Source organism: Lissotriton vulgaris, chromosome 3_1 (assembly GCF_964263255.1).
Source record: "Lissotriton vulgaris chromosome 3_1, aLisVul1.2, whole genome shotgun sequence".
In the NCBI taxonomy this organism is placed as follows: Eukaryota; Metazoa; Chordata; class Amphibia; order Caudata; family Salamandridae; genus Lissotriton; species Lissotriton vulgaris.
This window is the reverse complement of record NC_141689.1, coordinates 1,064,174,499-1,064,190,098: the sequence shown is the minus strand read 5'-3', so window position 1 is coordinate 1,064,190,098 and position 15,600 is coordinate 1,064,174,499.

Sequence of the window (15,600 nt, the reverse complement as noted above, 5' to 3'; positions counted from 1 at the left end):
CTCAGCACTTGACGAGTGCGAGGTTGTCTGGGTACGAGTTGACGCTTTTGGCAAGCCACATTCAAATAAAACGTTGTAATGTTCTGAACCCGGCAACTTTGTTACCAATTAGCACAGAGTCAGATGAAGTAGCAGAACATGATTGCTATTTGAGGACTGAAGAGGAAACGAAAGGTCGAGTGGACCTTAAAAACACTCCATTGGAAGACCCGGATGGTACTTTGTATGTGGATGGGTCATGTTTTAAGTTGCCGAATGGCGATGTGACTACTGCTTATGCTGTTGTAACATTGAATACTGTTGTTGAGACGGCGAGGTTGAATCAGAATTCTGCCCAAGCTGCAGAATTGATTGCTCTCACTAGAGTGTGTGTGTTAGCAAAAGGGAAACGTGTGAATGTGTTTACCGACAGCCAATACGCATTTGGCGTCGCTCATAGTTTTGGACGATTGTGGAGAGAGAGAGGTTTCTTGACGTCGCACGGTACGAAGATTCAGCATGGCCAGCTTGTGAATGACCTTTTGGATGCATTGACTTTGCCTACGCAAGTTGCGATTGTTAAGTGTAGTGCGCATCGTAAGGTGACGGATGATGTTGGTCGTGGTAATGCGTTTGCGGATGAGATTGCTAAGGAGACTGCCCGGAACCTTAGCACTCGAATGTATGTGACGAGTTCGGTTAGGTGGCCTACAGAATCGAGTATGTGTGAGGACACTATCGAAAGTGTGAAAGAAATTCAGAATGAGGCCACCGACATTGAAAAGACGAAATGGAAAGAAAATACGGGAAAGTTGGATGCGAATGGTTGTTGGATTGATTTGACTGATCAGAAAAGATGGATGTTGCCTGATGCGTATGTGCTGGCCGTTGTGACAATGGCGCATGGGTTAGCACATATTAGCGCGAAAAGTATTTGTAAATTGTTGTCTCCGGTGTGGAAGAATGATGGCATTACGAAATGTGCTGAACGTCTGGTGAAGAATTGTATGGTGTGCATGATGTACAATCCTGGCAAAGGAACCCCAACTCCTCCTGGCAGTTTTGCTCCCCCTTCATGTCCCTTTGAGGTGATTCAATTGGACTTCATCCATATGGAGCGATGCAATAACCTGAAATACGTTTTAGTTGTGGTTTGCGCATTCTCCCGATGGATCAAGGCCTATCCTCTCAAAGACAATACTGCTTTGTCTACTGCGAAAATCCTACTGAAGGAATATTTTCCTCGGTATGGAATGCCTAGAGTCGTGTGGTCAGATAACGGAAGTGAGTTTGTGGGTAGTGTGATGAAGAGTGTGTGCAAGGGCCTTGGAATTAATCAGAAATTCCACAGCGCCAATCATCCCCAGTCAGCTGGATTGGTTGAAGGGTACAACGGCACCCTTAAACTAAAATTAGCAAAGATTCAGGCTACGACTGGTCTTTCGTGGCCTGACGCTTTACCTTTGGCATTACTATCAACTAGGGCGACTGTACACTCCCGAGTAGGGCTTAGTCCCTATGAAATAGTGTTCGGCCGTCCTGCAAATGTGTGGGGGGTTCCTAGGCCAGGAATGTTCTCTGATCTTGAGTACCCAATGTTGATCGATTATCTACATGACTTGACTGCTAAACTGAGGTTAATTCACCAACAGGTTTACGACGCATTACCGACGCAGACGGAGGGTCCAGGCCACCAACTCCAGCCCGGAGATTGGGTGGTGACGAGAAACTTTTCACGCAAGAATAACCTGGACCCGAGGTTTACCGGACCCTATCAAGTGCTCCTGGCCACGAGGACTGCCGTTCGTCTCGAGGGACGTAAGAATTGGGTGCATGCCACCCACACCAAAAGAGTCCCCATCCCTTTGCCGGCAGACCCGTGGGTAAGGAGAGGCATTGCGTCATCTGAAACAGAAACATTGCCGGCGTTTGTACCTTTCAGCGACGCACAGCCTGTTGGAGAATCCTCAGCACAGCAGAAAGACACGGTTGAACAATTAGCATCAAAAGACTCAAGATCAGAACACTCAACTGATCAGCAGGACGCTGTCTCTTCAACGGATCCTTTGTTTGACGAGCAGACACGTCCTGGGAAAACTCGATACTTTTTGCGATCTCGCACTAAGGACAAATAAAAAGATCTTGCTTGCCGTATTGATAACTGCATTATTCCGTTTTCCGTGATCAGTTTTGAACCTTCGTATTACTGTAATTATTCCTGTATATGTATTGAGCTTCATTCCTTGTACTTTTTGCTTCCACAGCTGAGAGACTTTGTTTTTACATATATACATATTGTGTATTGAAGGCCGTAGGGCCGCGCGCGTACTTCCTTCTGGATAGTAGGTCTTGACGCTAGGTTAAAGGCCGTCGGTTCCTGGGAACTCCTAGGGATTGACTATTGCTACACAGAACGAAGTGCGTCAAGAAACGTTGCGGACGGTCGTAGGGAATGGCATTCTCGAAGCTGAATGATTTGGAGGGAGCTCAGGTTCACAGATTCAAGCTGCAGCAACTCAGTCGTACCAAATGTTTTATATTCCAACTGTTTGTATTGTTTTTGACTGCTTCTGCATTATTGGCGGGTGGGGTGTATTATACGATGTCTTACTTCTTGCCTTTTGCTACACCTACTCCTACTCCTGACCCTAAACTTACCTCTACTGCTTCTCCCCATTCCTTTCACATGTTACCGGAACACGAGCAGGCTAGACGTGTAGAATTCCGCAACAATTCCTTTATTCAGCTCCTTCATCAGCATCAGTTAGTGGTTAACACTACTAATTGTTGGGTGTGTGGGTTGATGCCACATACTACGGATAAGGGAATTCCATATCTGGTGTTACCGTATAGTTCCCAAGGGTCAGCTCGAGCATTCCAGACAATGTTTCGAAGCGCACTGGGTTTCCACCCCATTCGAGAACCACGTTCCCCCTACTCTGGTCCTACCTCGTATCAAAAACCTTTGTCGATAGCAATAGAGGATTTAGATAGTGATATCTATGATCCCTCGCTTATTCCCGAAGAAGAGGTACAAGCCTATAGGGTCCTAAGTAGAGGTGAATATAGTGCGTTCACTAGCGAAAAGCAGCTTAAAAGCTCGCCTCCGATATGGGTCGTACCCCACACTGGTAATTTTTGTCTCATGGGTCGTGGCCGAAGATCGCAAGCCCGACTTGGAGCAAGTGCTTGCACCGAAAATTACATTCTGCCGATGTTCTCGTCCCCTGTGTTTCTGGCTGCCAAGGGTACATACTTTATCTGTTATGATCGTGCATATGCATGGTTGCCCGCTGACTTCATGGGCTCATGCTTCATCGCAAATTTGTTGCCTCCAACGTTCACTGTAGATGCCGATTATCATAAGACCAGAGTTGTGCGAGGCGTAATTAGCGAAGAGGATACTGCCGGTCAAGAGGCAGGAGACTTTTTCAAGGGTTTCCTCCCGTTTTGGGGACCTATGGTTAACAGTAGGAACCTGAGACAGTTGACTCGAGTGGTAGAATCGACAGCTAATATTACTGCCAGTGCCCTTGGTAATATCACCACAGAACTTCAGGCGGATAGACTCATGACGTTACAAAACCGAATGGTTTTAGATGTCATCTTAGCAGATCGAGGTGGGGTATGTAAGGTGATCCATTCGAGCTGCTGCATTTTCATTCCAGATAATGCTCCTACTGTCTATCAAGCCATCTCGAGGTTGCATAAGATCTCCGAATCCATACACGTGGATGTAGGGGATTGGACGCTACTTGGGTGGTTTTGGGGTCTGATGTCGACTTGGGGTTGGAAGATTCTGATGATCATCGGAGTCGTTGTAGTGTTCCTGTTCACGTGTTGCCTTTGTGTGCAGTGTGGTCCTGCCTTATGTGGTCTCTGTGCTACAACGTGTATAAGGCAACCACCTGTTACCAAGGGGACTCGGTTGGACAGAGCTATGCTACAGCAACATCTCGATGGTCTGATGAATATCGGATATGATTCCGACTAGTGCTTGCCTACATGAGGGCAAAAGGAGCGTCTGAGGTTCCGTGACAATTGTAAGTGGTGTTTTTAACTCGCACGAATATAGTCGAGTTTGGTATCTATGAACCGCAAATGACGAGTTTAGTAAGTATGCGCAGTTTCGCTGTGCTAACTTAAACCGTTCGTTTGCTATGTGGGTTTTTCATCTGTACCCACGGGTTCCATCTTAGATACGGCATCCATTTTGTCTCTTGCCCTCAAAGTAGCCAGCGAACGGACGATGTCCGCTTCGCGACCCTGGGACTCCCAAGATATTTGCGGAAGACACATGTTCTTTGTAAGTGTCTTTATGACGAGGGGGATGCTACTGTAAAGCAGATGGCGCCGCTCGAGGCTCATCTTGCCGCACGGACTTATTGTCTCAGCCGTGCATCTCATTAGGCACGTCCCTTTGATGCCTGTATCTCGTGTTTCCCGATACCTCCCCTTTTACACCCTTTCCGATCTCCCCACTGTTTCCGTCTTCCTCTGCACCTGTCCTTGTTCCTATTTCGATCTATTTTACTGCTGATTGGAATTTGCTAATGGTGGGAAGATGGGTTTTTACAGTTGGGAACCGACAAATGTTTCCGCACTTATGTTCCGGACCTCATGTGTATCAAAGTGACCAAAGCGACCCCTCTGGGGGATAATGGTGAGAACTAGGTTGTAAACTTTTGTGTACCATGTTGTTCTATGGGTAAAAACTGTATAAAAGGAGCGATCCACAGAACCAATTTGAAGCAGTCTCCCCAAGTTGCACTAGTTTGAACGAGGTGGTGGCAGCGCCTTGCGATAGCGCTGGGAAACGAAGGCGGGCAGACTGCGAGTTAAGCTCTTCTGCACTGCCTTTCTGTGAAGCACGATCGCTCCTGGCACTTTTAATGCTCTTTTAACCTTTTTAAAAAACGCTCGCGTTTTTCACTGATGCAATTGATTTAATAATTGTGGGGTGTTTTTAAACTGTCTGCCTCTTTCTGAATAGTCATACCTTATTGTTGCTCCCCGGCCCCCTTGGTCCCCGGTCCACCACGGCTTGCCTGTGCCGATTGTGTGGAGGGACAGGTTAGGCGCCATCTTGGGTGTCCCGGACCCCTACTGGAACGGAGTTAGCGCTCCAGCTCGGGGAGGGGCTTGGCCGTCAAATAGGATCGGCGTGGGCAGTCCTGTGCGTTTGAACGAGGTGGTGGCAGCGCCTTGCGATAGCGCTGGGAAACGAAGGCGGGCAGACTGCGAGTTAAGCTCTTCTGCACTGCCTTTCTGTGAAGCACGATCGCTCCTGGCACTTTTAATGCTCTTTTAACCTTTTTAAAAAACGCTCGCGTTTTTCACTGATGCAATTGATTTAATAATTGTGGGGTGTTTTTAAACTGTCTGCCTCTTTTTGAATAGTCATACCTTATTGTTGCTCCCCGGCCCCCTTGGTCCCCGGTCCACCACGGCTTGCCTGTGCCGATTGTGTGGAGGGACAGGTTAGGCGCCATCTTGGGTGTCCCGGACCCCTACTGGAACGGAGTTAGCGCTCCAGCTCGGGGAGGGGCTTGGCCGTCAAATAGGATCGGCGTGGGCAGTCCTGTGCGTTTGAACGAGGTGGTGGCAGCGCCTTGCGATAGCGCTGGGAAACGAAGGCGGGCAGACTGCGAGTTAAGCTCTTCTGCACTGCCTTTCTGTGAAGCACGATCGCTCCTGGCACTTTTAATGCTCTTTTAACCTTTTTAAAAAACGCTCGCGTTTTTCACTGATGCAATTGATTTAATAATTGTGGGGTGTTTTTAAACTGTCTGCCTCTTTCTGAATAGTCATACCTTATTGTTGCTCCCCGGCCCCCTTGGTCCCCGGTCCACCACGGCTTGCCTGTGCCGATTGTGTGGAGGGACAGGTTAGGCGCCATCTTGGGTGTCCCGGACCCCTACTGGAACGGAGTTAGCGCTCCAGCTCGGGGAGGGGCTTGGCCGTCAAATGGGGATGCCTCCTAGATCGCGCAGCGGTCGCGCGCAGCGGGCGCGCCGTCTGCGCGCCGAAGGAGCGCCAAAGGAGGGCCCGTCTGTGCCCGTCCGTGCCTCGGACGGGCCCAGGGCCAGCTACTCTGCCCGGCCTCCTGTGGTGTTAACTAGCTCAGAGACGCGGCAATACTCGCGCGCTGATCTTCTGAGACTTGCCCCTCACAGTAAGGGCCTGTCTTGCACACGCGCAAATCTAGCCAATGCTTTGGGCAAGTGTGCTACGTGTGCATTCCAGCCCCAACCCTCCCCCCCCCCACGTTCAGTCAGCAACGCCACCACTACTAACATCAGAGCGGGACTGATTAATGCTAGATCGGCGGTTAAGCATGCGGCCGACATTTTCGATCTACTTTCGGACGGCCAACTGGAGCTGCTGTTCCTCACGGAGACTTGGATGACTTGTACCTCCGCTCCCAGTGTGGAACTTGCGGTTCCCAGGGGGTTTAAGATAGCTAGAGTGGATCGCCCCCTGGGTAGAGGGGGCGGACTAGCAGTGGTTTTCAAGGAGGGATGGAGTTTTGAATCCGAGCCTCTGACTGAGAGTCTAGGGGGTGAGGCTCTTCACTTCTCCATTAAAACCTCTCCCCACTTTACCTTAGGTGGATCTTTGATTTATAGGCCCCCGGGCCTGGCTACCCAATTCCTGAATTCCTTAGAGGAATATTTAGTGCCGCGGGCCTTAGGTTTTCCTAAGTTTCTTTTGGTCGGTGACCTAAATATTCACATGGATGCCCCTGATTCCTCCGAAGCCCGCAGGCTTGGGGAAATTCTTGAGCTTGCCCAGTTAGAACAATGGGTTTCTGGTCCTACGCACGTGGGTGGCCATCTACTTGATTTGGTGTGCGCGAATTTCCCCATCCAGTCAGTGTTTGTGGAAAAAACAACCTGGTCCGACCATGACTTGGTCAGGTTCAGCTGGGAGATGGCAGAGCCCAGCCCCCCGCCTCCTACATGCCATCTTCAAAAAATTAACCTACCCGCGTTTAGACTTGCCTTGTCTAACACTCGTCCACAACCCAAGGGATGTTTGGACGAAGCAGTTGGGGAGTTTAATGAATGGATACGGCAGGCGGCGACTGCCTCTACTAAGCAAACTATGCTGACTAGAGCCAGACGCTCACCCTCCCAACCCTGGTTTTCCCCTGAACTAAGAGAGATGAAACAGGGCTGCAAGAAATTAGAACGTTTATGGAGGAGAGAGTACAGCCCCGAGGCTAAGTCCGCCCTACGGCTCGCTCAAAAAGACTACTATGCAGCCATTAGGGATGCAAAAGGTAATTATTATGCTGGGCGCATTAACAAGGCCGACAACAACAGCAGAGAGATCTTTGCGATTGTTAAAAGCTTTGTGTCCCCTGTTGCGGAAGCTATGCCCCTCCCGTCCTCTGCGCAATGGTGCGAGGAGCTGTCCACTTTTTTTATAACTAAAATAGCGAAGATTCAGCAGGGCCTTTTAGAGGCACTTCCTGCCGACTGCTCTGTAGCTGGCCCCTGTTCACCCTCTCCCGCATCCTCTGGACACCAACTTACCACCTTCGCACAAGTGGCGGAGGATGATGTTCTCCATCTTCTCCAGTCCCTAAAATCGGGCTCTCCTGCCGACCCGTGCCCTGCCCGAGTGCTCTCGGAGGTGGCGGTTACAGTCTGTAGTGAGATCACGCAGATGGTGAACCTCTCTCTGGCCGCAGGCGTGGTTCCCCAGGTTTGGAAACACGCCAAACTCCTTCCACTCTTGAAGAAACCAGGACTGGACGTGTCGGTTCCGGGCAACTACCGACCCATATCCCTTCTACCTGCTCTCACGAAAATCTGTGAGAAGGTAGTTCTTCAACAAGTGGAGAGTTTTGTCGAAACATCTAATGCCCTCCACCCTGCCCAATCGGGCTTTAGGGCTGCTTATAGCACCGAGACGGCCCTGGTGGAGATGACCGAGGCAATTCGGGAGTGTCTAGACGGAGGTGGCAGAGCGGTCCTAATTTTATTGGACCTCTCTGCCGCTTTCGATACTGTCCCCTATGACCTCCTTCTCGGTCGGCTGTCCGCCATAGGTATTGGGGGAGTGGTGCTGGAATGGCTGTCCTCTTTTTTATCTGATAGGACCCAGCAGGTCTGGATGCCCCCGCATGCCTCCGAGCAAAAGCCTTTGCTCACTGGGGTCCCGCAGGGGTCCACACTTAGCCCCTTACTGTTCAATGTGTACATTACACCTTTGGTATACCTAGCTGAACAGTTTGGGGCTAAAATCCTAGGGTATGCTGATGACACCCAATTGTTGTTTACCTGGCCAGATGATAATCTGGACACGTCTACAGTCCATCTGTGTCTGTCCTCGGTATTTCGCTGGCTAACACAGGCCCAGCTGAAGTGCAATGAGGACAAGTCCGAAGTGCTTTTTTATGGCTCCTTCTCCCCCTCATTTAAGAGCACACTCTGGCCTTCTAACATTCCCTGCCCAAAAGAGATGGGGAGACCAGCGAAAAATCTGGGCATTTGGTTCACGGAGGATCTCAGATTTGAGCATCACATTAAAAAACTTACAGGCACCTGTTTTGCCACTCTGAAAATGCTCCGCAAGTTTTTCCCCTTGCTCCCTAGGGAGGCCAGAGAGTCGGTTGCCAGAGCACTCATACTGGCTCGCCTCGATTACGCGAATGCACTGTTCAGTGGCATTCCGGCATACCTGGTCAAACGCCTCCAAATTATTCAGAATGCGGCTGTACGCCTGCTATTTAACATCCCCAGGTGGAAGAGCGTTCGCACTGAGCTGCGCTCGCTTCACTGGCTTCCCGTAGCGCAACGCATTCTGTTCAAATCTTTGGTGTTGGCGTTTCGTGCAACTCATGACCAGGGCCCCTCGTACTTGAGAAAGAGATTCACAAGGTACATCCCGGCACGCACCCTGAGATCCGCCTCTCTGTTTAAACTGTCCCTTCCCCGTTTTAAACGTGCCAGACTGGGCGGCCAGTCGCTGTCTGTTGTGGTGGCTCGGGCCTGGAATGCCCTCCCTCTCCATCTACGCTCCACGCCGACAGTGGCTGCTTTCAAAAAACACCTGAAAACTCACCTATTCAAGAGTGCAGTCTAGGAGGATCCCCCGATGTCTTGTTCTCTGCCTTCTGTCTTTTTCCTCGCGCCAGGATACTCACCAGTAACAGAGCGCGTTACAAAACGGTTTATACTTATACTTATACTTATACTAGTTGTACTTGTCGTGATATCTGTGTTCCCTGCAGCAAATAAACCTTGAATCTTTGACGTCGAAGGAAGTGTCCCGTGTCTCTGTGATTCGTACGCCGGAGCAGGTTACCCACGAAGGTTTCAGGTGTTGTGCCCTGGCACCGCTGGGTCTCAAAGAACCCAGTCCTTCAATACTGTTACCTGTAAATGTGTATATGCTAATAACCCTGTGTGGAGCCATTTAGTGAACAGAAACAATCCTGCTGCTAATTACATGTGACGTTATTTTATGTACTGAAGCTAAAGCCTATAGTAACAAAGAGGAAGCAGAGAATCTTTATAAAGCAAGCCGTATTTTTCTTTTATTTCTGTAATTTTTTATTGTATATAAAAAAAATATATATTTACATGGAGCATACATATCTCTTAGCAGGAGGGCAGCAGGTGACAACTGCTGTAACTAATGAGAAAGGGCTATAGGAATTTTGGGGCAAGAAACTGGTGACTTTCTAAAGTTACTTAATATTAACAGTTACTTTAATTCTGACTTCACCGCCTTGTCCAATTTAATTTAACAATTAATTTAATACCTCAAAGTACTATATTTGGTGGCCCCCAAATGTAAGCTAGCTCTTAGTGGGTGGGTTAGTATAACCCTATGTTAGCCAGTGAGACTACCAGCCTTGTTTCAGCGAAAATGACAATTCTGTTTTCATTGTGAGGACATATAAAACATAAAAAAGCATGACCTTCTTTTTAATATTTAGCACCTGGCATTATGGGCTTCTAAGGGCTTCCCTGGGGATGACTCATAAATACCAACAAGCATTGGCAAAGGCAGTAGGTCATGCCTTTGTGAGAGCTATTGGCTCTGCCAATGTCTTTACGCCATGTCGTAAAGCAAAATGGCTGCTGTGCAGTATGGCTAAAAGTTACTTTGGAAAAAATAACTAGAAGAGCTTTGTTTACCTTTCTGTAGAGCTTTTAAAAAAAAAAAATGATAGCACTTCTGTGTACAACTTTTAGTCATGCTGCACAGCAGCCATCCCTAATTAGGTTGATCCAGGATTTGAAGTACATAGGAAACGAAGATTTGCCCTCGATTACTGTTAAAGGGAAAAGCCAAATTCAAAAACAGGGCTCCAAGTCCTACGCCTGTGAAACAAGCTACTAGATAACATCCATGAGTGCAGTGCTCGCAGAGGCGAGCCTCACAGAGGTGACACAGAGGCTATATTCAGCAACATCTTTCTGTCCTATAGGTCTTTGCTTGAATAGCTCACTCAGTTCATTTTATTTACTGTGCATTCTGTAGTTTGTTGTCCTGTTTATCCCACTATAAAAACAAACGTTCAAGTCCCACTATGCAAAGAATATGCCTGGAATGGATGAATGAATCCTGGTTGGACCTGACAGCTTGAGAGCTATGCCTTAAACATGCATAAACATGCCAGAAGGCAAACAGCAGTTCCAAATGAAGAGCGCGAAGAAGCCTTTATGCCACACACTCCTCAAAGGGGATAATACTTTGGTAGGAACCAAAAGGGCCTCTCATATTTACGTGGGCGGAGGGCAGATACAAATATGGGCTGCAAAGCCTTGTTGCTCTCCTCCCTCTTCAGCACAAGGCTATACCCTGCCTTGACACTCATCAACCAGCAGAAGGAATGTGGGCGCAGCACTCAGCAAGGGAAAAACAGGAGAAAACGAATGGCACAAAGACCTCCTACATTAAGTCTGGGTTGCAGCCAGAAGGCGCATAACCTTAAGTCAATTGCATACTGGATGACAGAAAAGAAGAGAATTATACTGCAGTGAGGGTATTTCCATACTTTTTCAGTGAGCACTGAATTAACAAGCATTGGCATAGCCAAAAGGTCTCGCCTTTGGGACCTTACAAGTGTTTAGCCATGCAGCCCATTATCAGACTACCTAATGCATCACAAACGTAATACTGTACGTGCTGTGTAGATTGTAATTGCATTTATATAGCGCTTACTACCCCTGATGAGGCATTAAAGCGGTGTACGCTGGGCAGCACGTTGCTCCGGAATCCAAGACTAATGGTTAGTTGAGTGTTATTAGTTACTGTTAGTTATTGGGATTAGTCTTGGGCACTCAAAGCAAATCATTCCATGCATTCATTTCAGTTTTTTGGGTGGACTAAAGTATTAGTGGTTGGTTCTGATCATTAGATAAGCATAAGTTGTTGGATCGCTCACAGCCCCCTGCTGGCACGGTTAGGTCTCATTGTTTTACAGACGAACAACCCCTGGATAGGTGGCTGGACAAGTCAAAAGATGGCCAAGTGAATGGATGGCTGGGTAGATGGATGGACAGGTGAAAAGAAGACAGAGTAAGGGTATGATAGATGAATGGGTAAAAAGATGAGTGAACGGATGGTAAAGTCGATGGACAAATGGATGGATGGGTGGATGGCAGAGTGGATGAATGCATGATTTCTGGATGGGTGGTTGCCAGAATGAAGGATGGATCGATGGATCGATTGGTGGATGGATGGATGGATGATGGAAGGGTGAATGGATGCTTAGAAGAATGGATCGATGGATTTGGTACACTGTATGCTCATGGATATCCTGTGAGTAGGTGCAGGTTGCACCTGCAATCTGTGTAGGCCAGAAATGTTGGTTTTAAATTATACAAGCAGTAGTGCAATCCGGCCCTTGAATCACAAAAACATTGCTCTAGTGCAAAACATGAGAGCAAACCTAATTAACACAATGTTGCTACATTTTTAATGCAAAGCAGAACAAGAAAGGTTTTTGTACCAGAATTGCTATGCATATGTCAAACGTTATTGCATGTAAAGCAATTCAGTTGTTTAATTCTGAATTTAACAAAGAAATCTTAGTCAACAATTATGTAAAAAAACAATTAACTAGTTCTGCATTATTGTTTTTACCAGTGTAATAAAAAACAGAACGAACTGATTTTACAACAACATTAGGGCACGCTTTTACATTTGAAGAGTGCAGGATGTTTAAAAAAGCAATAACATTTGTTTGTTTCCTGTTCAGTAAATACTGCTGCTCGATTAACCTGTTATGACACAGCCTTGTCCCAGTCCACAGATTGCAATTTTAAAGTACTGAGTTGAAGCCCATGATATCCCACTGTACAAAGCTTGCTTCAATGCTCATATCATTTAAGAATTTGCGAACTTAAATTGCTCTGGTATGACTTTTTGTTTTTATATGGAGTGGACGTCAGTTGTGTTTGCTTGGCTTTACCGTGATCTTTTATATTTTATTTTTTCCAAAGATATCTTTTTTGTTTGTAACATATAAGGCCGTATGCCACTCTCAGAACACTTGCAGTTGTAAGACACATTTGAATGCTAGGAAGTGTTGCCCCTCAGGCGTTGGTGGTCCTTTCAACCAGTGTATCAAAGATCCCCTAGCATTGTAGGTGAGTAGAAAGAAGGGATACCATTCCTCGTCTTGCGTGTCCCCAAAAGTGACAGGTCAGTGTGTGTCCTTAAAAGTGACAGGTTTGTGATTGTCACCAAATGTGACAGGTCTGTGATTGTCACCAAATGTGACAGGTCTGTGATTGTCACCAAATGTGACAGGTCTGTGTCACCAAATGTGCCAGGTCTGGGTCCCTAAAAGTGACATGCCTGTGTGTGTGTGTGTGTATGCTTAAAACTGACAGGTCTGTGTCCTGAAAAGTGACATGGTGTTCCTGTCCTTAAAAGTGACAGCTGGTGAGCAAAAAGTTTGGTGCCATGAGGAATGTGTGGTCTCCCTAACTGTAGCTGGGCTGTGGGGGATGTAGCATAGGGGGTGTGTCAGAGCACGAGACAATGTTAAATGTTATGTTAGCCTAGCAGGGCATTTAGGTTAAGGTAAATGTGTGCGCAAAAAGTGGCGTCGTATAAGAGGGTGGGATGTCCGGGCATGTTTAAATGTTTGCAGAGTACAGCTGAGAAGAGGAAAGAAAAAAACTAATCAAACAGGCCCACCTTCCCAGGAGAAGGAGTCACGAGTCCCAAGCACTGCTAATTACACATCCCTCCCCTCAGCAAACAATAGGTTTAAAAGCTGTCATAATCCTAAGAGTCTATCTAACAAACAAAGCCCCGAGTAGAAAAACATGGGCATCCGCCATGTCCCTAAACTACGGAAGGAGCTTATCTTCCCCAGAGATTGAGTCACGAGCACAACTGGTTACACCTCTCTCCCCACTATAGACCGTAGGTTTAATTAACAGCTGTTAAAGGGGGGGCTATGAGAAGATGTACATTGGTCAGCAAATGTTCCCTCCCAAGACCACCACTACAAGGTTCTAAACCCCACCTCCATAAAGGATGTTGACGTAATTAGCAGGTCAGGCCATGTATAAAAGCCTACTCTGGGTGGATCAGCAGAAATAGCCATTTTTAAAAACCCTGGTGGAACGACATACTTGGATTGTTTTGCTGCACAGGCCCATCTCAGGAGTTTAAAAGGGAATAATGGAGCAGAACAACTTATCACAGATTGATGCAGCGTGCTACACATTTATGGATGTAAGTAAAACAGGGGGCTGGTGCAATGTTGCATGTTTAAGGTTTTATTTAAAAGAATTGGTAGCAGCCCTTTTAAGGTGAAGGAGGTTGTATTTTACAAAGGGTACCTAGCGCAATGTAGGACTGGGTTCATAATGTTTTAAATAATATATAATGGGGATTGGGGGCTGCTGTCTAAGGTGTATAATGCAGGATGTACTGAGGTATAAAGGAGAGTTGTCATTTTAAGTTTTTTAAAGGCGCTAAGGGCAAGGGAAATGTATGGTAATGCGATTAAAGGTGGTTGTTTTAGGGTTTGTACATGACTGGTGTGTTACGCTTTTAAGGGTAATTTTATGCGAGGCTGGGCTGTATCTATGATATCTATGGATGCTGCTTTTGTGGTGTGGGGCCCTGTTAAAGGTATTTTAACAAAACTGTGGGCCTGTATTTAAGGAGAGTAATGCTTAGGGTATTAGAGGTGCAACAATCCTGTAACGTAAGGCTTTTACACTGCCTACAGACCTATAACAATGCGATGTTGGGGCTATGGGTGTCAGAGCATCCTAAATAATAAACATTGTATACCGGTCAAACTAGATAAATAAATAATGCAACTCAGTACTCACCAACATGTGTAGAGGCACTGCATAGGCAGGGGTAAACAGCTGGTTCACAAGATGAATGCAGGTCTGGCAGGGCCTCAGTAGTATGCACGGAGGGTTTTCAAGGAGGGCCTGGGGCGCTGGGAGTGTCCACGGTGCTCCATGTTAAGGCAGGGTCATCAGCGTTGTCAGGGTGAGGGTGTTACAGACACCATTTGCATTTAAGGCTGTTTAATTAAGGGCTCTCTGGGGGTGTTCAGCGTAAACCTCTGAGTGGGGCAGCCAGGGTATCCAGGAGCCCTCGGAGGCCTCGTGGTGTGTGTGGCATTATCTGTGGGGGTCACAGTGTCCAACATATTTTAAATAAACCTCCGGAGCACTCTGCGGTCCTTGCGATGCTCCGATGTGTGGTAAGGGGGTTGCAGGGTCCTCTGTATGGGATGCGCATGCCCCAAGCAGCCTTACACAAATAAAGGCAGCATTTGTGTGGGGCTCCATGCCCCGTTATTCATACAATAAAGGTCCCAGAACCCTCTGGTTATGTGAGGGGCTCTGGGACTTGTGCTGGGGCATGGCCGGTGGGGCTCGAGGCCCTTTTGTAATAAAAAATAAAGGCCCCAGAGCCCGCTGCCATGCATGCTACTCTGGGGGCTTGTAAGGCTGTGCTGGGGCTCGAGGCTCCAATTTTTGTAAAGGAATCCCCGGAGCCCGCTGAGCGCCCTGTGGAGCTCCGGGGTTTGTGCAGTCTTGGTGGTGGGCTCGCGGCCCCGCTTTTATAAAAAATAAAAGTGCACCAGAGTCCGTCGTGTACCGTGAGCAGCCCTGGGGGCTCCTGCGGCAGGATCCGGTGCACGGTGGCTGGAAGGCTCTGGGCGGCCTATGGGCACTGGCTCGAGGATCCGTTTAAAAAAAAAAAAATGTAGCCCCGGAGCACTCTGCAGTGGTGTGGAGCTCTGGGGGTTGGTGCAGGATCCTGGGGCAATGCGGGATGGCTTTGGGCGGTCCTGGGGGCTCGAGGCTCCTTTTTTAAATTGAAGCCCCACAGAGCCCGCTTCCCGATGGCTGCGCTCTGGGGGGCTGGGGGCAGACAATGGCATTTCCACGGATCCCACGTGGAACCCGATGGCGGCGGCTGCAGGGGACCAGGGAGCTCCCTCCTCTCGGCTGCTGCGGTAGGCCCCGACCCTTCTGTGATGTCACAGGGGACACCCCTGACATCATGGAAGCGGCAGGGCGTGTCCTGGAAAAAGCGGCGAGGAAGCTCGCGGCCGACTTTCCTACATGCTGGCTGTGCCCCAAAGGGAGCATTCAATAAATA